General features: G+C 33.4%; 1 protein-coding gene and 1 non-coding gene across 6 annotated transcripts in view; one reads left to right on the forward strand and one right to left on the reverse strand.

Annotated features, from left to right (window-relative positions):
* Positions 1–8,902, reverse strand: part of per2 (period circadian clock 2) — a 62,826-nt gene extending 53,924 nt beyond the window's left edge. For all 5 annotated transcript variants that reach the window (XR_015477528.1, XM_087238761.1, XM_087238760.1 and 2 more), the window contains exon 1: positions 8,743–8,902. The gene's annotated coding sequence lies outside the window, so the exon portion shown is untranslated. The remainder of the gene's footprint in view (positions 1–8,742) is intronic.
* Positions 8,903–9,076: 174 nt separating this feature from the next.
* On the forward strand, positions 9,077–11,944 carry LOC147837241 (uncharacterized). The gene is made up of 3 exons (XR_015479123.1): positions 9,077–10,381; positions 10,615–11,179; positions 11,417–11,944. It is a non-coding gene; the product is annotated as an uncharacterized LOC147837241 (transcript).
* Positions 11,945–23,741: the final 11,797 nt, after the last annotated feature.

The raw sequence follows: 23,741 nt of genomic DNA on the forward strand, positions 1-23,741 counted from the left end.
CTACTACTTGATTTATGTAAGGACTTACATAAGTTTACAGATGGCTTTAAATACAATAGTTCATATTTCTTTATAGCTTACATTTTTAATTAAACAATTTATTCAAAAGTCAAGCATGGGATAAAATTAAAAGCATTTTTGTAACGCAAATACTTCATGAAATACAGCACTCACTAAAATTCTATAATGCACTTCAGTATTTGCATTTGGCATCTCATATAATGCATAACTGAATGTAAATATAGATTCAAATATATATATATATATATTCAACCAACCTTACAGAGCAAAGATTAAGTTTAAGGTCAAAATTTAATCTATTCATTGTAAATATCATGAACAAATAAAAATAATGTAATTAAATTTACATTTTAAATTAAAATAAATATAATGTTTCAAGAACGCATAACAATCTGATTTGTCATGAAATATGCCAGGAAAGTAAAACAATAAAGCATTAACTCATGCATTTAAAAATGTGATTCAAACTCAAAAAAATAAATTCTTCAATTCGGGTCTCTAAATAAAACCTCACTTTTGATATTTGAGTTCTAGAGTCCCGGAACAGATTAGACGCAGTGATTGATGCCTGCTTTCCGTGATGTCATAATGCGACTCCTGGGTCATCAGGCCACAGCTAAGTACACACTCTCGGAAGTAATGTGACTGGAAAACTGTTTTTAGACCGTACTAAACAAACTATTGACACAGATTAGAGAGTTCTGAGATCCAACTGTTTATTCAGGACCTTATCTTGCAATGCAATAGAACAATACAGAGCATAGTTTGCATGCTTTTACACAAATAAAAAAATGATGTTTGCTGTTTGATTAAACTACTTTTTTAAAATGAGCTGAAATATTACAATTCCTGAGGCTTTTTGGGGACAATTTAAATGTTTAAATGTTCAATACCAACACAAATTGATTGTGTGGAACCCAGCATTTTTTACAGAGTAGTTTGTGTGACAGTAGAGATCTACAATTAAGAATACCTTTTAACAGGCATCATAAATATCTGACTAAACTTTGGTTCATAGCTTATCATTAAAACAAAAAACACAACATTTGCTTAGGGTGGGGTCAGGAACACTTTAACCAAAGAAATTGTTTTTTAAAAATCATGCAGTTGAAGTTTGAAAGTTAAAAAGGTTGAAGAAGACAATTAAACCATATCAAGAGCCTTAAAATAGGACTTGGGTAAAAGCAAAAGAGTAAATGATGTGAAAATAAATGGAAAATTGGAAAATGTATTATTATACAAGTCTTTAAATGCTTTGGTAAGCTTGTGGTCCTTTGTGGTTCTACCACATAAATATTTACACTTTATAAGCAACCCAGTCAAATAAGTTTTGACTAACTTTAGGAGTAATTAAAATGGACAAGCTCGTTAAAAGCATCCTCCACCTGTGATCACATGGGTGGAATTGCATCACCAAGGTATAAACTCATTTGGTCTAAATCTTTGTTGTTGAAACAGCCTTATTTATTAGAATTAAATCATATCGGTCAAAAACAATGCCTTTTTCTACATAGAGAGATTTTTAATTCTATTGTTATTTCTGCTTCTATGGCTATGTCATGGCAAAAATAAAACACAGATCAAGTTCACCACATTTTATAAATACAACTTTTTTTATGATTATAAAAATATTCTGACAATTTCTTTCTTTTTTACATTTTTTTTGTACATTCATTTATTTAAATTTAATAAAAAATGTTAGGTTCATTTGACAGGGACAATGCACATTATTACCACAATAGTCCTTGGACTGATAGTAAAACAGCCTTCTTAAAGATATAAACCAATGAATAAATATTGTACAAAATATATTTACATATTAACATACATATGAAACTACACCTAAAAAAATTCAACCTTTAAGTATACTAAATTTATAATGAAATAAATAAATGAGTTGCATTATTGTCAATTCAATAATATTGTCAAGAAACAAATCTAAACCATCTGAACAAACTGGGAGTTATTTAAAATTTATTCATTTAGGTTTTAATGTCTTATTAGCAGCAGTGGCAAAACATATACTAATAAATTATTAATTTCTTAACAAACATACATTGTAAAAAAAAAAAAAAAAGTATACAAGTAGCAACAACACTGAAAAGAGTCATATACAATCCTTTAGTTTGATTAAAGATAAATATTCTAAAAGTGCTCCTGAAGGCACAAACTGGGAGAGTAGAGAAGCCTTAATTGTTGAGTCCTGATATGGTTTTGACATCTACATAAAAAAGTAATATATAAATAAAGATGAATTGAATTGTGAGGAAAATTTAACAAATGTCGATTTGCTTACACTGTAAAAAATACTGGGTTCCACACAATTCCCTCATGCTGTCCCAACACAAATTGATTAAGCGAACTTAAATGTCTTTACCAATTTAAGTGGACTTAACATAACAATTAAATTGTCCCCTCCCCAAAACTAAAAATTGTGCTGGTTTGGAAAAGCTGCAAACACACTTGTCATTAAAAAAGCACAGTGACTGAATAACACTCAACAAAGCTTTTGCTACCATGTGTGACTCACTAATTGATGTGATGATGTAGTTGCTCGAGTGTCTCCTGCCTTTACATAACATTAAAGTCTTTCTAGTAGTCATATTCCAAAGTGCCCTTAAACAGCTGTTTGGTAATAACGCAGCGGAGCAGGCTAACCAAATCTCTCCAAGAAGACACGTGTGATTGTGGTTACACAAGGCCAGGTGTGGAGAACTCTAGATTAGATTGTGTAAGTGTCTCTCATCCTAAACCTAAATACATATATGTTTCATTTAGAAAATAGCAATGCATAGCTGAGCATTTGAGACGTTTCTAGCTCCCCATTTGAAAAGAAATGTCAAATTTCAAGCTAATGAGATTTAGTGAATTCTTTCTTAAATGTCCAAAACAAAAGCTTGCATGCAAAACAAACACTGGTAATATATTTAAACTATTTATTTTACTACAGATTGCAACAAATGTTAGCCAGCTATAACTGGTTCCAGCAACCCTTTGTAATTACGGTGACCGATATCTTGCTTTCTTTCTCCACTTAGATAAAAACAATCAATCAATTCCTTATCTACACTTCTGTTTTTCTACCTACATGTGTATGGATGGACACTAAAGAAAGTGGAAGCGGCTGGAGCAGGTCATGAGTAGGAAAAACCCTCTAGGGAAATCAAAACAGGGTAATCTTGAAGCTCATCCGCAGTTGTTTTACCAGTTGTGTTGTGTGGGTCAGACTCAACTCTAAAGAACACTTTTGTCACATTACATACTAATAAAATCAATGTAATGATGCTAATAAAATCAGTTTAACACGATAGAGGATAATATTCTTACAGTGAAGTGTATGACATCTATGTCCATATATGAGGCTATGTTTGCACTAGTCAATTACATAAGGCAAACTAAATCTGCACTCCCAAGGCTTGCAATAGTTGAAAGTTTGCCACAGATGAAACAGTGTTTGGTTTGACTGCAATTATGTTCCTCAAACTGAGCCGCAATTGTACAATTAACCTAAAGGTGGATCACACACCAATCTGTTTTTATTTACCAAAGGGACTATTTGGGTCAAAGAAAAAAAAAAAGTTAATAAGAACTTCAATACAGCTTTCAATTTTTTATATAGTATATGACATTGGGATACATTTTCAACAAGATTTATAAAAGATGCTAACTAAAATGGAATCATGTGTAACAATAGTTTTTATACCAATAAAATCATATCAAACCCATTTAGAACCAGATTAATTTAATTTTAAACACTATTTGGGAATCACAGTGCAATCCCAAAGTAATTGGATTTAAAATATATATATCGTTTGTTGCTATACTTCAGACCACTGGAATTTTGTTACCAAGACATTTTTAACAATTAAAAAAAACAATTTATATGCTTTTTACAGGGTTCATTCATACACGTTTTAACTACTAAAATTTCTTGACTTTTCTATGATTTTTCTAAGACTCTCCAGTAAATTTTCTTGACCTAATGTTTTATGCAATGTCTACAAATGTGTGGTAAAAAACCTATGCATGTTCAAATTTATTACAGCAACTCGTAAAACATGCAACAATCTATTTAGTTTAAATGTATATTTTTATCTATGTAAAATGGATTTAGATAATGCTTACGCTGCACAAATAATGTGAGAGCATGTGATTTGCCAAGGACAAAAATGAAGTAAAGAAAACTAACCCATAATCAAGTATACAGATATCTGTTTCATGACTTCTCCAAAACTTTGTGGGGTTTTCTGATTTTCCACAAGTTTCCAGGCCTGGAATATGCCATGTCAAAATTCCATCACTTTTCCAGGTTTTCCATGACCATATGAATAAACCCTATTTTTAATGTAAATAATATAATTTCTGTAAATATAATTTGATGCACAGATCACATATGATGCAAAATCTCTTTGACACATTTTTCATTATATTCTCTGCATGTTTAACCGTTTACACCTATATTAACTACATATTCAACTAATGTGACATCATTTATCATATTTTGTGAATGCACACATTTATCAAATTCTTCAATGTACAAACATCCACTCAAAAATGATTTTAGCTGCTCATTCGAACTACTTTTAAAAAATGAGCTGAAACAACACAATTCTGGAGATTTCTTTTGAAAAGGTAATCGTTTCATCGTTTTAATCGTGTTCAATCTGCTTAAATTAGTTACGTTAACTTAATGGATTTGTGTAGGGACAACATAAATGAACTGTGTGGAACCATGCATTTTTTTTACAGTGTACATTTAATGCCCATAAAAAAGAAAGGTCCCCAAAGGACAAAAAAAAAAAAAAAAAAATATATATATATATATATATATATATATATATATATATATATATATATATATATATATATATATATATATATATATATGCACTCAAAAAAAATTTTTTTTGCTGCTTGTTCAAACTACTTGATGAAAGAAAATGAGCTGAATCAAGACAATGATTGATTTTTTTTTGGGGGGGGGGGTATCAACTTTTATGGGGGGGATTGAATTTTATGTTCAATCCACTCAACTTCACAAAAAGCAATTCAGTTAATATATTTGTGTTGGGACAACATGAAGGAACTGGTTGAAACCCAGAATTTTTACAGTGTAGTTTCAAAACAAAACTGCCGTTGTCACAGCATCCTCTCCAAAACCTATTTCTATTGTGTGCCCTGTTTCTAATTTAACTGCCCGTCTCACCACTCAACAAAATAAAAATGCAACTTAGAATGATAGCATCAATGAATGCTTTGCTGATGGACTGTTCGTGTGGCTCTAAGCCAGTAATGCTCTCCAAATACATAAAAATGCACCCGAGGACACTCTACGTGCGTCATCACTTCCTACCCTCCTACTGCCTACTCTGTCCCAACAGCCAATCCCATCTGAATCGCCAACGCTTTCAGTCTATCTTGTTGAGCGAGTGCCTGATCTCAGACATCTCCACAAACTAATCGCCCACATTTTCTCTTTTTTAGGCAGAGCAAAAAGTTCAGTGATGATCCATGTGTCTAAACAACATGCATTCGAAACAGATTTATTTAAAGAAAAAATTGCTTCCACTCAGATCACGACAAAGCAAACCTTTTGAATCATCTGCAATTTACGGATGCATTTACCCTTCACAGTAGGTGCTGAAATGAGAATCTTAATCTTAGAAATCTAAACAATGTGCCCAGCTTCTGTTAGGAGATGGTGGTCAATTTCTGTTTACGACAGTGCTCCTTGCACAACTGTTATTCTAGCAACTCTATACAGCATCCACCAAAATAGACCTAACAATTACATGTCTCTACTAGGTTCTCATTTAGATCAAGCTCTGCAACATTCACTATCTGGCTGCAAATATATACTCAATGGCAATTGAAATTGTACCTCCACATTCCATTTAATCAATGCAGCCTCAGGCAAATCAAAGCAGACATTTAAAGAATCTTCCAAAGTGAAAGACTACAATAATACTGCTTTAAATGGAATGAATCACATCATATGCAAAATAAAATGGCAGAATGTGAAAAAGACATATGAAGAGTCAAATTGAACAAATTGTGGCGAGTATAATTAGAAATAAGCTTTAAAAAACAGAACACAAAACATAAATAGGGTTGCAATGCAAATGTACTGTATTTTTTATTTAATGCCATGTCAGGAACCAAAGCTATTTTTATTGCAGGAACATTTCAATCAAAAATATATAATTAAAAAACAACAACAACAAACAAGTGAATACATAAATTAAATAAGAATTAAATAGAAATAAAAATTTCTACAATTTCTACAAGAGAGTTCATTTTATCAAAATGAATTATTCTGGAATTATTAAAAGCAGGACAGTCCAGTAAAATGTGTTTTGAAGTAAGGAGAGTTGTGCAGCACAAATATTGAGTGGGTTTCACCTTTTAGCAAAAAGGCATGGGTTTAAATAGGGTTGGATACATAAATGTGTCCAAATTAGTCTGCATATGTGCCCATGAACCACAACACCAATCATAAGGGTATTTTAAAGGTGTAGCTTTCGAATAAAATATGGTTTGTTATAGGACAATATTTGGTTGAGATATTTATACTATTTGAAGTCTATAATCTATTAAATTCACCCTAAATGTTGCTCAAATTAAAGTTCTAAGCAATGCATATTACCAATCATAAATTAAGTTTTGATATATTTATGGAACAGGATTTTTTGCTTACTGCTTTTTGACGAATATATCCATGCAACTAAAGACTTGAGGTCTAGGGTTACATATACAGTAATACTCATGTAGAGCAATAATAAAAAAAAACTTAATTGCTTGAGTCATCAAAATAGAGTAACAACATCACAGCTAGCTCTTTATATAATGCTGAAACTTTATCCTCATATACAGTATTCTCTCAACTGCTGCATTGCCTGCATCATCACAGAGACATAATGCTATTGGCCAGCTCTTTATATAAGGCTGAATAAACAAGTATGTCCTACTTTTTCTGCATTTTGCAGTAATACTTGTGTAGGGGAATAAATACTGCAAACCTCACCTGCACGGTTGCTTACATTGTAACATAAATAAACCGTATTATCACATAAATCTTTAATATTAAGCCGAATATAAAAGTATGTCCAACTTAATCCACAAATAATAATAGTGATATTGACAGAGGGCGATAAATACCACATGCATATCTTACATCTCTCTTAGTACAGCTACAATGCATACAACTATTTAGACATTTTCAACATGACCATATGACTTTCTGTAATGCTACTTTGAAACAATGTGCATCGTAAAAAGTGATATAAAAATAACTTTTTGACTAAGAAGTTTGTTGTATCGCAATGCACATGAAGAGGTTGTGTTTGAAACATTTAAGGCATCTTGTAGGAGTAAGTATCAGAGTTCAAGCTTAACTGCCCACCATGCACTGGAACATAAGTGAACGACTGCCAACCTCAGGCTATATTTACCCTTTAAAAATCCATTTAAAAGCAAAGCTAAGGTTGTGCATCTTGTTATGACAAACTTGCATGGCATTTTGCTTTTAAAGACTTTCAAGTAGAAATATACAGCCTCAGCCACCATACACGTTTAATGTGTGGCAAACAGATGCAATGGAAGTAAATACTAAGACTAAGTCTATCATTATGTCTAGCATCTCTTTTTGAATTCTACTTAAATAATAAACACATTTCCAACATTATTAGTTAACATACTGGCATAATACATTTTATTTTAAGTTTATGGGCTAATGTAACTGGCTATATTCTGTAGCTGCCCCCTGATCTCAAGCCTAAATTGTGCATCATTGGCATGTGTTTCAGCAAGACATTATCTAACATACATGACTCTACCCGTGACAATTATATATGCAGCTTCAATGACGTATAATGGACAAATCCAGACCCAGAGAAAGGTTGACATTCATTCATTTTAAGAGGGGAATTTGTGGCAAGCTAGTTTAACATTCATTCATTATTCATTGTTCATTATTAACAACTACATACATTAACAATTATTATTCATAGGGTAAAAATATATCTTAGTTAAGTTGCTACAATAAGTAATACAATATATTACACATAATTCATACATTTATTAATTGTCAGCTACTTCATTTGTTGCAAATACTTTTAATGAAGTTATTAATTAACACTCAGTGTTGAAAGAATTATAAATGAATAGTTGCATAAGAAATGTTTAAGATCTTAGCAGCCAAGTTGTCTTTGTAAATAAGAACTATTTTTTTATATAACAATGTCAAAGTACAGACGAATAAATGTTAAAACAGCTTGCCACGACAAATGAGGCTAGTAGGCTGTTTCATAACGAAGACTTGTTGACTCAACCCTTTAAACAAAATACACTACAGTCTAGATCTCAGTAAACTGAGTATTAAATTAAGCTGTTTTATGACTTTTTTCTGTCAAGGCAAACAAAGGGGGATAAACTGTAGCGATATATAGGGCTGTGCTCTGGAGCACTGACCGAGGATGACCTAATCACTGACACAGTTATGCAACGGCCAACTTTAACACAAAGAAAACACATATATCTAACGTATATATAACTGAACAAAGGTGTATTAAATACATCTCAGCGTCTCTCAACGAACATAACTTTCCGTTTAATACAAAACAATGTTTAAAAGCACTGCTCACATTGTAAGTTAGTCAATGGAAAGTGTTATACAACCCCTCAACGGCGGTGTTTATGTAAAGCAACCTAAACATTTCCTACCTGACAACTTCAGCAAATCTTCTTTTTCGCATAGGGGGCTTGCTTCAAAACAGGTCTCAATGTAAAAGTCCAAATAAATAAAATAATATTCCTTGAAAATCCAGTCCAGTCACAGCTTCAGTTTGACACACTTCGCCGCTGACTGCTCTCAAACACCGCTGCCCTGGATCTCCAGAACTCGCAGCATGACCTGAATTCAGACTCCGCCCTCCGAGCGCTCCTATTGGGTAAATCCCGCGGATTTGTATGCGTAAAATACGGAAATGTGAGAGTCGCGCTGTGATTGGTCGAAATGCCCGTCAGTCTTTTTACATAAGTGTGTCATACAACTCACGTGGACACCCATGGCCAGTGACGGAGTGCGCTGCGTATGGACAAATCAGTAGTAAGAGAATGCTGGTGAATGGGACGCTGACGAGGGAAAAGAGTGTGGTTGGTCCGGGGAAGCCGAGTACGCTGTAGTGTTATACAAACTGTTATACAAGTGTGTGTACAGTCAATGTGGTCTCGCCCTGTTTGCGCGAAATACGGCATGTGATGCTTTTACAATAGCTTGCATGGACGTGCGTGATGCCTCGAAATGATCCAATAGGTTTTATTGATACACAAGTGGCTATTTTATCCTATTAAAATTGCTTTGTGTTAGAGTAATATATCCAATATGTAGACGTCCACAGGTGTAAGGTAGTACATCGCTAGTTGAAGCAACTTCGAATAACATAATAATAAGCAGCTCGTCAATATTAAGTGTATTATAATATAAAATGTATTTACATTACATTACAATGCATATAATGTAATGTATATGATCACTTTTAAGTTAACATTTCATAACACATTACATCTGACACAGGCACTATTGCATAATGTCTTCATACTATTGCATAAAGTATTCCATAACCTTATTTTTTTATATCAAATAGCATATTTTAGTACATTTAGTCACTTTGCACATCATATACAGTACAACAAAGCCACAGCTAGACTGTATATCATATAGTTTTAGAGAGCACTTTGTATGTGACAGTTTATTATTGCACATGATAATAAACCAATATGAGTGGGTTGCAGTCTCTGGACTGTCTCCATCTCCATCTGCTACAGATAGTAGTCGTCTCTGCTTTTGCCAGTAGTAAAGCTGTGTTTTTTTCTTCTTGCTTTATTTATTTCAAGAAATAACAAAGGCAATGTGCTGTTTGTGTGATGGTAAAACACATGTTTTATTTTCTAGTGAATTGTGCTGATTGTGATTGCAGGGATAATTCTGGTCACTCATGTTTGGATAGATTGCATTGCTTATATCAGTTCAACAGTGTCATTAGAGGAATATCACATGAGTGAGAATGCTGCTGTGCCATGGTGAATGCCACCATGAGACCTAATAGCAAACTGAAAACAAATTTCTCAAAGAAACGGATGAGACATCTCTTTTCACATATACACGCGGAGCTCTTCAAAAACACCAGATGGCTTTGTCTCTTCCAGTATGAATTGGACTTCAGACAATCACACCAGACAATTTCTAAGAACACGCAGAGCCAACAATTTCTTTCCGTCTGCCATTCCTGAAAATAATAAGAAGAAGGATGAAAAGCAAATATCAGCCTCAGAAGTTTCTGCTATGCATGGTAATAAGCAGGTACATTTTTATGAATTATTAACTGCTGATCGTTAGTTTGTTGTCTACATACAGCTTCTGAGAACTAATGGACTTTAAAAGCCTTAAGATATGAGCATTAATATTTTAAAGGATTTGATCCAAATCATGAACAGTATGGATGCACTTATATGATTATTTTGTAGGGGATTAAATGATGCAGCATTATTTAATGAAACATTATAAAGGAATTTCATCTATTCATTTTCCTTTAGCTTAGTACCTTTATTCATCAGTGATCACCACAGCACAATGAACTGCCAACTTATCCAGCATTAGTTTTACACAGTGGACGCCTTGACATCTGCCACTAAGCACTGGGAAATTATAAAGGTATTTAAAAATGTAATTAATTAATTTATAATTATTTATTATTGTTTTATTCTGTTTTGCGTTGTTGTATGTTGAGCCATGATTGCTTGCTATAGTATGCATGGTGATTGGTTTGCATTAGTGATATTTATTGGTTATTATTTTCTTTATTTTGCTGTTTCTGTCTATAAATAGTCAAGCCTGAAATTATTCTTAACCCTTGCAAATTCTGACTTAAAATTACATTTAATAAAGCAGTATTTTTTTATTTTGGTCCGGAAATGACACAGACTTCTTCCAAAAGATAATAAGACCATGTACAAGAGGTAATATTGTGGAAAAATATATTTTTTATTGTTACCCCACCGTGCCTACACCACCCAACCCACTCCAAGCTGGTATCAAACCGGAGACATTCCACATGGGAGTTGGTTGCTCTACCAAGAAGGCTAAAGACCATGCCCTCTAGTGTCTGTCGCTCGAGCACCTTTAGAGGTCAGAGGAGTGAGGTTTATCTGCACAGCACTTACTTGCTGGCCTCCGTTACACTCACTCCCCTAAACCTCACTCGCATCCGGGTCACGGCACCAATGTAACCCTGCCAGTCCTATGCCACCCAACCCGCTCCGAGCTGGTATAGAATCGGCAACCCTCCGCATGGGAGTCGGTTGCTCTACCAAGGAGGCTAAAGACCATGGCCTCTAGTGTCTGTCGCTAGAGCACCTTTAGACGTCAGAGGAGTGAGGTTTACCTACACAGCACTTGCTAGCTGGCCTCCGTTACACTAGTTTATATTTGCATTTGAATTTGACAGGGGTATAGATAATATTGGGCTTGACTGTATGTCTGGTGAAGGTCAGGAGACCGAAACGTTACACAGAATAAATCTATGAGTTTAATATTTCACTTTATTTTCCTTTGGCTAAGTTTCGTTATTTATCAGGGGTTGCCACAGCAGAATGAACCGCCAACTTATCCAGCATACGTTTTACACAGCGGTAACCACTGAGCCCCCACGCCGTGCTTCTGGAAGAATATGCAGAATAAATCTAACAAGTGAAAATTTTCAAACTGAGGCCTCTTAATGACTACAAAATTGCATAAAATCCTAAAAAGGGAAGTCCTCATTTAAAACAGCCCTCTAATGTTCGATCAATATAGTAAGGGCATGTGGATGTTTTGTGTGTACAGTCCCAGCGGAAACACTTTATAACTGAAGTGCTTCATAACCATAAAAAAATAAATAAAAAGCTGTGAGTCAGTAAACTGAGTGAGACTATATTTAATAGCTCCACTTTTATTAGATGCTCATTAGTTCAAGGCTGTTTTATTATTGTTTGTCATTGGTACTTCTGGGATTTGTGAAATGCTGTGAAAGTGACGCACGTATTAAAATAACAACAACAACAACCAAGGGCTGAAACCATCCATAAAAAGTCTCTTAAATGACGTATTACTGGAGGGGTTTTGTTTCAGCAAAAAGTGCCCACATTGCTTTATTGTTATAGACAATGAAATGTTATAATTGATGCAAAAATTCTAATGTCAGGTTTGGACTACACAACCAATTTTGGCCTGACCCATATTCAACATACATATGTCATAATTAAATGTAAATATGTCATAATAAAATAAGTATACTATAGATACACTTACTGGTCACTTTATTAGGTACACCTTACTAGTACCGAGTTGGACCCAAATGGTTGCCAAAAGGTTGCCTTTAGAACTGCCTTAATCCTTTGTGGCATAGATTAAACAAGGTACTGGAAAATTCCTCAGAGATTTTGGTCCATATCCCCATTATAGTATCCATGGTGCGAATTTCCCATTCCATCACATTCTGAATGTGCTTTATTAGATTGGGGTCTGGTGACTGTGGAGGCCATTTGAGTAGATTGAACCCATTGTCATGTTCAAGAAACCAGATGATTTGCACTTTATGTTGTGTTATGCTGCTGGAAGTATCCATCAGAAGATGGGTACACTGTGGTCATAAAGGGATGGACATGGTCAGCAACAACACTCAAGTAGGCTGTGGCATTGACACGATACTCAATAGATACTAATGGGCCCACAGTGTGACAAGAAAATATTCCCCACACCATTACACCCCTTCTCTTTTTCAGACTATTCTTTGTAAACCCTAGAGATGGTTGTGCGGGAAAATCATATATTGCAGATAACCATGCTATTTTCACAAATATGCAAGTATTTTAGAGCAATGTATTGTTAGCTAAATAATCTAAAACCCAGAATTAAGTACTTGCTTAATCCTAACAGTTTAATCAGATGCTCAAGTTGTGGATGTAAAAGTACTCTGTGGCTCTATTAGTGTCTGTGAGTCATATGTTTTAAAATTGTATATATACACCGTCTGTTAATTGTGAATTATTCAAGCTAGATGTCCTACTTTGTGCTGAACTCACTCTCTCTCTCATAACTAAATGAAAAGGTTAGCTGCTATATTGGTAATGTCATCTGTTTGGCCCAATTTGGTCAATTAGAAACTAACATATACTGCTACTGTTTTATTTTCCTGATAGGAACACAGCAGTTTGACTTTTTCATCACCCTTTCTCATAACAATTAAATCCAGCATTACAAATTTTAATGCATTAAATAGCACTGAAACATTTAGTACTCAGCTGTTTTATTTTAGTGTGGCTGATATACTGAGTTCTGTTTTTTATTTTTGTCATTTTGGGGATTTTAATACAAGCAAGACTGCTGGGAGTAGTCTGAAGGATGGTGGTAAGATATGAAGATTTAAAATGACAATTTAGTATTTTATGGCTGACCTGTAAAACTTAATTATAGCCTTGAAAAATATCAGTTCAGTTTTATATTTTATATTTAAACATTTATATTTTATATTAATTTATACTAATATTTATAATAGTATATTGAAGAGTTCTTATATGTCATCCTAAAATATATGTAAAATATTATTATATAGATTTAAAATATATTATTTTTTTAAATAACTTTCTTTATTGTTTTTTTGATATTATAACACAACAACTTACATCATTGGTCTTACAAACATTCACACCACAATTGACAATAAAGCATGTAATATACAAACAATCCATATATAAATGTAGTAATGATAGATTAATACAAATAATAATAATAATAATAAATAAAAAAATATATATAAAATAAATTTGAATTAAATTGTATTTACAAAAAGGTAACAAATAATAAATACAATCTTAAATAATAAATAAGAGTAAAGAAAAGTTAAAATAAAATAATAATACTCTTCTGTTTTTAAACTAAATTGGTCTAATCCTATTCAATTTGACTATTTCCTGTTGAATTTATGTCTTTAAAGTAAGCCATGAAAGGTTGCCAGATTTTATAGAATTTGTCTTCTTTCTTTTTTAGGGAGAATCTGATTTTCTCTAGTTCCATATGTTTCATTACATCTCTCATAAGATGTATATATGTAGGAGCGGCTTTCTGTTTCTAGTGTAATAATATTAATCTTCATGCTAGTAGACAGACAAATGAAACTATATATTTTGTTCAGTACTGTTTTTAGGTATCTCGAAATCAGTAATGCCAAGAACTGCTATACAGGGATCTGGATCTATCGGCTTTTGACCTAGATTCAAAATATATTCTTATATATACACAGATATAGATGTAACGCTACTTTTTAATAGATGAGAAATCAGATTAAAGGCATGTTTTTGAGCTAAAATAAAACATTTGAAAGTTTATTTAAACTAATCGTACCTGCTGTATCTATTGAGCTTACAATTTATTTGCAAGGAAATAAAAAGCTTTAATTAAAAGTGCACATTAAAGATGCTGTTTAATTGGGAAAAGCAAAATCACATCTCAGTTTCTTGATTTACTCTCCTGTATTGTAATAGAGCATTTTAAAAAGCTCTTTACCTATTTCCATATGACACATTCAGCACATTCTCCTGCATTTTTTAGGCCTGGCAGCATCAACCGGATTTTCCACTGCCTGCTATTGTACATCAGTTTGGAATGAGGGAAGGGCGGGTTGTCTTTTGGATCCTATCCTGGGCATTACGTCACCACACCAAGGTATACATAACCCAGCAACAGACATGAGCAGGACAGAAAAGGTTTTGGCCAGATGCCCAGTAAAAGCGTGCAGTCTCCAAATACAATCTCTACCCTCAAACTTCCTGGAGTTTCACCCCCCCTCTCTCTTTTCCCTTACAGTGGATTTTAGTTAAGTGGACAGCAGTGCCAATCCTGCTACCTGAGCCAGTTGCATCATAAGGGAAAAGGTATAATGAGTTCAGCAGAGCATTTAATGTCATCTAAGTAACATAATAAAGGATACTTTTATTCTGCCAGGATTAAAAAAAGAAATTCTGATAGAAAGCAATAGAAATGATATAGGATTTTCTATTTAAAGATCATAAATAACTAAATAACATAACAGTCTTAACAAGACTAACATCTTTACAGGCCTGGAACGAATGAATATAAGTCAAAAATATAGTCATTGGCCACTTTATTAGGTACCTGTCCAACTGCTTGTTAATGCAAAATTTCAGTCAATCATATGGCAACAACTGAATGCATTTAGGTATGTTGACATGGTCAAGACATGGGGGTGTAATGTTGTGGGGGATATTTTCTTGGCACACTTTGGGCCCATTAGTACCAATCAATCGATCGACCGACCTACCTACCTATATTAATACATACATACATACACAATTGTCAGAATCATTATCCCCCCTTTAAATTTATTTTTCTTTTTAAAATATTTCTCAAATGATGTTTAACAGAGCAAGGAAATTTTCACAGTATATCTGATAAAATTAGTTTCTTCTGGAGACAGCCTTATTTGTTTTATTTCGGCTAGAATAAAAGCAGTTTTTAATTTTTCATGAACCATTTTAAGGTCAAAATTATTTTCCCCTTTAAGCTATTTATTTTTTTGATAGCCTAGATAGAACAAACCATTTTTATCCAATAACTTGCCTAATTACTCTAACCTGCCTAGTTAACCTTATTAACCTAGTTAAGCGTTTAAATGTCTCTTTAAGCTGTATAGCAGTGTCTTGAAAAATATCTAGTCAAATATTATTTACTGTCATCATAGCAAAGATAAAATAAATCAGTTATTAAAAATGAGTTATTAAAACTATTATGTTTAGAAATGTGTTGAAAATACCTTCTCACTGTTGAACAGAAATTAAGGAAAAAAATTAACAGGGGGTATAATAATTCAGGGGGTATAATAATTCAGGGGGGCTAATAATTCTGACTTCAACTGTATACACCCACATACACATACATCCACTATTACTAAACATTAATAAGCAACAAAATAGTATTTTATTGAGCATAAGAGTCATAAGTCTTAAATAATTAAATAAATCATTGTTAATAAATCAAAATAAGTCTTGTAAATAAAGTGTGACTATACATATGTGATTCATTGTAGGTCAGAATATGACTCAAAACATTGAAAAAAGAAATGAATAAATAAAAATTATTTAACAAATAAGTCAGCAATACTGTAAATATAATCTGTTTTAAATTTCAAGTCATGAATTGGAATAATTGAAGTCATAAGAGTCTTACAAAGATTTGACGACACATTAAAGTAATGTCACAGGATCAGAAAATGACATCATTCAGCTTCAGATATAGAAAAACGATTCCATTGTTGAAGGTGTTAATGAAGGACAGTGGAGAAACATAAACAAGAGTTAACTAAATGCCCACCTCTCTCCATGACGTAAATCCTTAAGGATAGAAGCGTGGGTTTGATCAAGGATTATCAAGAGAAGGTGCGGAGGTTTGCAAAGTACCTTGGGGAGAGGAGACGTTTAAAGATTAAAATAAATACTGACAATCACACAACCACCACAATTTTCTAATTCAACAAAAGCATCTTCTCTTCTTATGTAATGTGTTAAAATAATAACTTTCCTAACAAAGTCTTGTCCCAGAGCTGTCCACCAAATTAATTTGCCGTAGAGCTAAAAAAGGATCCTAACACTGCTTTATTGAATCATTGCTGAAAAAATAGCTCTAATTGGATTCTGGTACTTTTAGGGTAGTTAATGGCCGAGTAGTGTTCGTGTTGTCATGACAACTAGATCACTAATTAGCTTAAGATGTTGCTGTGTACTTTAGCTTGTTTTGAACTAATTAAACATGATTGGTTAATGCTATTCTGAACTTTGAGTGTTTGCTGTGCTCTTACAGCTTTAATGGATCTGTTTTCACTCTTGAGTTTCTGAATCATTACAAAAAGTTCTTGAATGCACTTATTGTTGGTATTTTACAGTACTGCTTGTTCCTACACACTCATCTAGTCTGTAACTGGAATCTCTTTGGACAAAATCAACACATTACTTACGACAGAGAACTTCTGACCTTAAAGAAGCATCTCATTTATGTCTTGCTGACTTCTTGCTGAATGACTCCTACTGATGTTGCTTAGAGACCGCCATTATGAGTCATTGAAGGCTATGCTGTACAGAAATCAAGCAGGAGGTGAAAAATAACAACTTTACATATTTTAAAGAGGTCATGAACAGATGAATCACAATTCGGTTGATCTTCTGAAATCGAGGTCACTGTACAAAATCATCCTGTAATTTTTACAACATTCTTGGTAGTATACAAACAGCGTATACTGCTGCTGATCTGCAAAATAACATGTTGTGGAATGCACCAATTTTTATATGTAATACTGAGTTTTATAAAAAGTCATTAAATATAATAAAATAGATGATCAGCGCATGCTTTTACACTGCTGCATGATTAGCTCTGCCTACAGATTTGCACATGTAAGATAAATTAAAATAGATGCATGTAGGTCTATGCAGAAAAGAAAAGATGGTAAAAGATTCAGTACTGTAGAGGAATTTCCAAACTACGTCCCACATGATGTCACACGGGTTCCCGGGTGCAAAAAAAAACCAGTTGCAATGATATACTTGCACATTTTGTAAAATATATGAGGAAGACTTATCTCATCTTTTCTGTAACTGTGATGTCTTTCTTAAGTTTTGGAATGATGTTAGTGACGTGTTATTTGGGCAAAGAAATGTTAATTACAGGCCATCTTTAAAAGATGTCATTTTGCACTTTTTCACACACAAAAAGAACATTTGAGTATGTTGTTAACTTCTACATTTTACAAGGTAAATATTTTATACATAAACAGAAATTGACAAAATGTATAACAAAATGCAATATTTTTTATTAGAAATGGAAAATTTGAAAAAGTCTCTAATGCAAATTAAAAACAAAAAGAGTGATTCGATGTTAGATCTCATGAAGGAATTTTTCTCTGGTACTGATCCTCCGCTGTAGTCGATGATTGTATCCTAAGTTATTATTTTTTTATATATATAGAAGTATTTTGTAATACTTTTTTTTCTCCCGTTATGTTTTTGCTTCATTATCATTTCTGGTTGTTGTTGTTGTAATTATTGTAATGTTCCAGGATATAGCATACATCTGAATTTGTATTATTACTTTATGTAATGTTTCAAACTTATAATAATAATAATAATAAAAAAGACCAGTTGCAATAGCAAACATGTCGTGTTGTGCGGTAGGATGCTAAAAGGGAGCTGAAAGCAGAGAGGACCCAACAGGGTATATGCTGAAGCATGCTAATAGGACTTTGAATTTGCCAGTAACCTGGGTTATTCGCTTCCGGTCACCTGTATGCCAATGCAAAAATCTGCACATTTAAGGTCTGTTTTTTTTTTTTAAATCATCAATCTCCACTGGCTGAGTGATATCCGATATAAAGTTAATAATAATAATAATAATAATTCGTTACATTTATATAGCGCTTTTCTGGGCACTCAAAGCGCTTTATACAATGGGGGGGGGGAATCTCCTCATCCACCACCAGTGTGCAGCATCCACCTGGATGACGCGACGGCAGCCATTTTGCGCCAGACCACACACCACACACCAGCTGATAGGTGGAGAGGAGACAGAGTGATGATATGCCAATCATGATATGGGGAGGGTTAGGAGGCCATGATGGACAGAGGCCAGTGGGCAGATTTGGCCAGGATGCCGGGGTTAAACCCCTACTCTTTTTCGAAGGACATCCTGGGATTTTTAACGACCACAGAGAGTCGGGACCTCGGTTTAACGTCTCATCCGAAAGATGGTCTCAGATTGTACAAGAAACACTGCATTAAATTTTTTTACCCCGCCATGTCTTTGTAATATGAGCATTTATTTTACCCTATATTCAATGAATATATAATTCTGCGCTATCCTGCCGATTCTGATGGGCGAGTGCGAGTAAAAGGCTTTTTTTCTCATTTTACGCTTAAGAAACTAAATGAATGCCAAAATTTATTTAACTGAATGTATTTTAATTACAGTACAACATCGATGCTGTAAATGGAACCGTATAAATTGGAAAATAAATCACAATAACAGGTCACCGGAAGTTTATCAGTATGGGAAAAACACTAGCTCGGCATAAACCCTTTAGAAATGCTGGACTCATCATGTCTCATGTTTTATCAGGTAAGTTCACGCTATGCTGAATCATACACATTACCCATTTTTAATTGCAGCAATGATTTCAGAAAAAACAGTTAAATATGGTTAATTAAACTGCGGATACTGAATGCTTATGAAACAAGAAAGTGTAAGTTCACATACCCTGCCGTACAGGTGGAGTTCGCTGTCAGAATGCAGTTGTTTTGCTTGATGATTAATACCCAGATCTTGTATAGCTCTGTCTCTTTTCCTTGTCTTTAGCTAGGCACAACCTCGGTTTTTAGCACCACAAAGTTTTGAATCTGATAATAATGGAACCTTAATACTTGGGTTGAGTGGGTGGGGGTGTGTTGTCGCTGGGGCACTTCAGATCATTTTGGAAGGGCACTTTCTATCCAAGACTACAAAGGGCATATGCACTGCACAGGTTGAGCCCTATGTATGCACGTGCCTGGTAGGCTAGAAGGTAGGCTTAACGTTACATTGTCATACACATAAAAACAGTAATATTCATATTATTTATTAAATCATATGCCTAACGACAAAACATGGTAACAATACTAATTATATAGTTATCAATGAAGGATGTAACATAACTCTCTAAATGACATAATAACAAGAAAAAAACAAGATATTAGAAGATAAAATGAAGAAACAACTTATTATAGGTCTGCATGATATTGGAAAAATTTGACATTGCGATATTTTTTCCCTCTGCGATAAATTTATTGCCGTATGAATTCAGTTCCACCAGATGACCTACTATTATTTGGGAAGTCATTCATTGAGATTGGTCTGGATGATTTGGTAGCTGAGTAAATCATATATAGGTCAGTAAATTACTTTATATGAATATATTTTTAGATAATTTATTATGTATGATAAGCAAATTATATTCATAAACAATAGAGCAAATATTAAGTGAAATAAACAGTGCTTTGTGAGTTTTTAGAGAGTCTAGCAGCATTTAGTTAAACTATTGAAATGATTAAAGGTAAAAATAACACTGCGTAGTCTTCATCATTTACGTAATCCAGTAAAATGAATTTTTATTAGTTACAAATGTCACAATTCTGTGTGTCTGAAACTCGCTTACAAATGATAAACTTTTACTCTATTGTAGTTCAATGCAGCAGCGACTCCACAGATCTTGTGTTTTGACCTATGGTTTCTGGTCAACTTGCATATCTTGCATATCTTGCGGACAAACACTTTGTGATATTGATGCTGAAACAATAAATTTTGCAGCCCTAGCCTGTACCATGTACCGTTATGGAAAAAATCAAGAGACCTTTGGTACTCCTGTTTTTTTCAACACAATCTCACGGCAATTCGTAACTTTTTCATTTAGTGGCTAATTCGTATGAATTCGTACGATCTAATTCGTACAATTTAGTACGATTTGCTTATCCCCCAATAACGGTTGGGGTTAGGGGTGGGGTTAGGTGCCACACCTCCTTTTTAAAATCGTACCATTTCATACGACTGAACTCGTACAATTTCATACGAATTAGCCACTAAACTGGCAAAACGTAAAATACTTCTCGTGAGATCAGGCTAGTTTTTCCAAATATAAAATAAAAATGTTGTCATTTGAAGCAATTTATTATAACAAAATATGCACTATGTTATTCTAAGGATATAGCATAGAGCAGGGGTTCTCAACTGGTTTAGCCATGGGGCCCACATTTTTACATGGTCATCAAGCCGCGACCCAAATTTTTTGAAACTATAATACAATTTTAGGAATTATAATTCATTTGTATTTATTTGTTAACAAACAAGTAGTGACAGATACATCATGAGAAATTCACCAAGACTTACAAGTAAACAATATTTTATTGCTGTCTTTTAACAAAATGGATCAAATTATTGAAATATTACAAAGTAAACACGACAAATACAGGTAATAATAAACTGTCAATAAAACATGTTTCTGGTTTCTAAATGTTTAATTTAAAAGGTTTCATGCTCTCTTATGAGAGCACTTCACTACATATCACACTGAGGCTTTAAGTTTTTTTTGTCGTCAATATATATATATATTCATACTTTACATATTCAGGGTCATACTTGCGATTCGGCAAATTTGTTGCAACAATTAAATGAAATTTCACATGTCAAACGGTAGGGTTGTCGCGCACGCATTACAAAATAAAAGTCTGGTTTAAGCAAAATAAGTAGGCCTACAAATTTTTACTTTTGTTGTTTTTTTTGACCACACACTCCGCAACCCACTGAAAATGTTCCCGCGACCCACTTTTGGGAAACAGTTAAGAAACACTGGCATAGAGTGTTTTTAAGGATGATAATAAAAGTTAAACCCAATAAATAAGCTTTTTACTTTGCAAAATGTAAATGAAATGGTGTCTTGTGGATTATTTTATCAGCTGTTTTTATCTTTCATTATAGAGGACACATCGCTGAGCTAAAGTTCTTCAAATCAGCAACAATGAGGAAACTACATCTACATCTCAGATGGCCAGAGGGTGAGTCCATTTACTGCAACTTATGACTGAACTGTCTCCTTAAACCAACATTGCAAACTAATGTTCACCTGCTTCCCCTTTTGCCCCAAGTCACAAAACCTGATTATCAACCATCAAGTTCCTGTCCTACATTTTAAAAACATCACACTCGAGTGTACATCACTATGTGGAGAAAAAAAAGAATGCTACTTCCGTTTCCGACTTTAACACTTAAAACAAGCTTGAGTGTGAAAACAATCCATGACTAAACTGTCCAGAGCAAATGCAGTCCTCTCCAGTAATGAATGATGTCAGTGGGATGCATGATGGGTCTGAACTGATGCAGAAGGAGATTTCCCCTTCTAAAAAAAATTAATGAGTGTCCAACACAGAGAGAGTTTCTGCCTCCCACACCTGATGAGCCGGCGGAAGTGCATCACAGTTCACCCACTTGCAAATGCATATCTTCTCACCTCCCCTGCGCACAGACACGCAAGATCACGCGGCACCACACTCCTACTAACACACACCCACAAATCTGGCAACCTTCCTTCGCCCACTGAATCATTGCACGTTTTGTAGTTGTCATGTCAGTCGATGCAGTCGATATCATTCAATCTAATTCTAAAATTTTATTAGGGCTGACGAAGACACCACAAATGTATTAAAGTGCTGCACAATATATCGTTTTAGCATCGATATCGCAATGTGAACACAATAGTCATATCGCAGGATCTGCAATGTCAAGGTCATCTTCAGTTTATTCTTTTAAAATTTGAGTGGAATTACAGCTGACCATATTGTTGAGTGGTTGTGAAGTTTAACCTTAATAGAGTGAAAGAGTGCTTGTTTTGTTTTTAAGGCCATTGACTGCAAGATTTCAGGTGCATTTAAATAATCTGTGTCCAAGAAATTATAACAATGAAAATGTATTGGATTCACCTTTTATACAATGAAGACTGTGCAGTTTGATTTACTTACATTTGATTATTCAACTTATTCTCAAATAAACAAAAAAAAAATTATGCAGATTATCTGGACTTCAATATGAAATCATCCCAATCAATAAAAAACGATCAATTCTTTGTAAATTGAGGTATTCAAGTCATCTGGAGAAATAATTATATTCATAAATATTGCAGAAATATAGATTATTAATAATAATAATTATATATATATATATATATATATATATATATATATATATATATATATATATATATATATATATATATATATATATATATATATATATATATATATATATATTCTTATTCCATCGCAACACTGAACTTCTTAAATTATATTGGGTACTATAGATATATAATTATACACATTAATAATCATTAGTATTTTCATATTCATTATTATATGTATGCATATGTTTTTCAAATTCAATAATAACATACAGTTGAAGTTAGAATTAATAGCCCCCCTTAATTATTCGCTCCCCTGTTTATTGTTTTCCCCAATTTCTGTTTAACGGAGAGAAGATTTTTCCAACACATTTCTAAACATATTAGTTTTAATAACTCATTTCTAATAACTGATTTATTTTATCTTTGCCATGATGACAGTAAATAATATTTTACTATATATCTTTCAAGACACTTCTATACAGCTTAAAGTGACATTTAAAGGCTGCACTTGGTTAATTAGGTTAACTAGGCAGGTTAGGGTAATTAGGCAAGTTATTGTATAATGATGGTTTGTTCTGTAGACTATCGAAGAAAGGTTAGCTTAAAGAGGCTAATCATTTTGTCCCTAAAATGGTGTTTAAAAAATTAAAAACTGCTTTTATTTGAGCCAAACTAAAACAAATAAGACTTTCTCCAGAAGAAAAAATATTATCACACATACTGTGAAAATGTCCTTGCTCTGTCAAACACCATTTGGGAAATATTTAAAAAAAGAAAATAAAAATCCAAAACATATACAATAGAGTGACCAAATCTGACATTACTAGTGACAATGCTTTTAAATAATGTAATATTATATATATTTTTTGCATTTTATTTCCTAATGTATCGGTCTACCTCACCTACAAACACATACATGAATAA

This window comes from Danio rerio, chromosome 2 (assembly GCF_052040795.2).
Source record: "Danio rerio strain M-AB ecotype USA chromosome 2, GRCz13ab, whole genome shotgun sequence".
Taxonomy (NCBI): domain Eukaryota; kingdom Metazoa; phylum Chordata; class Actinopteri; order Cypriniformes; family Danionidae; genus Danio; species Danio rerio.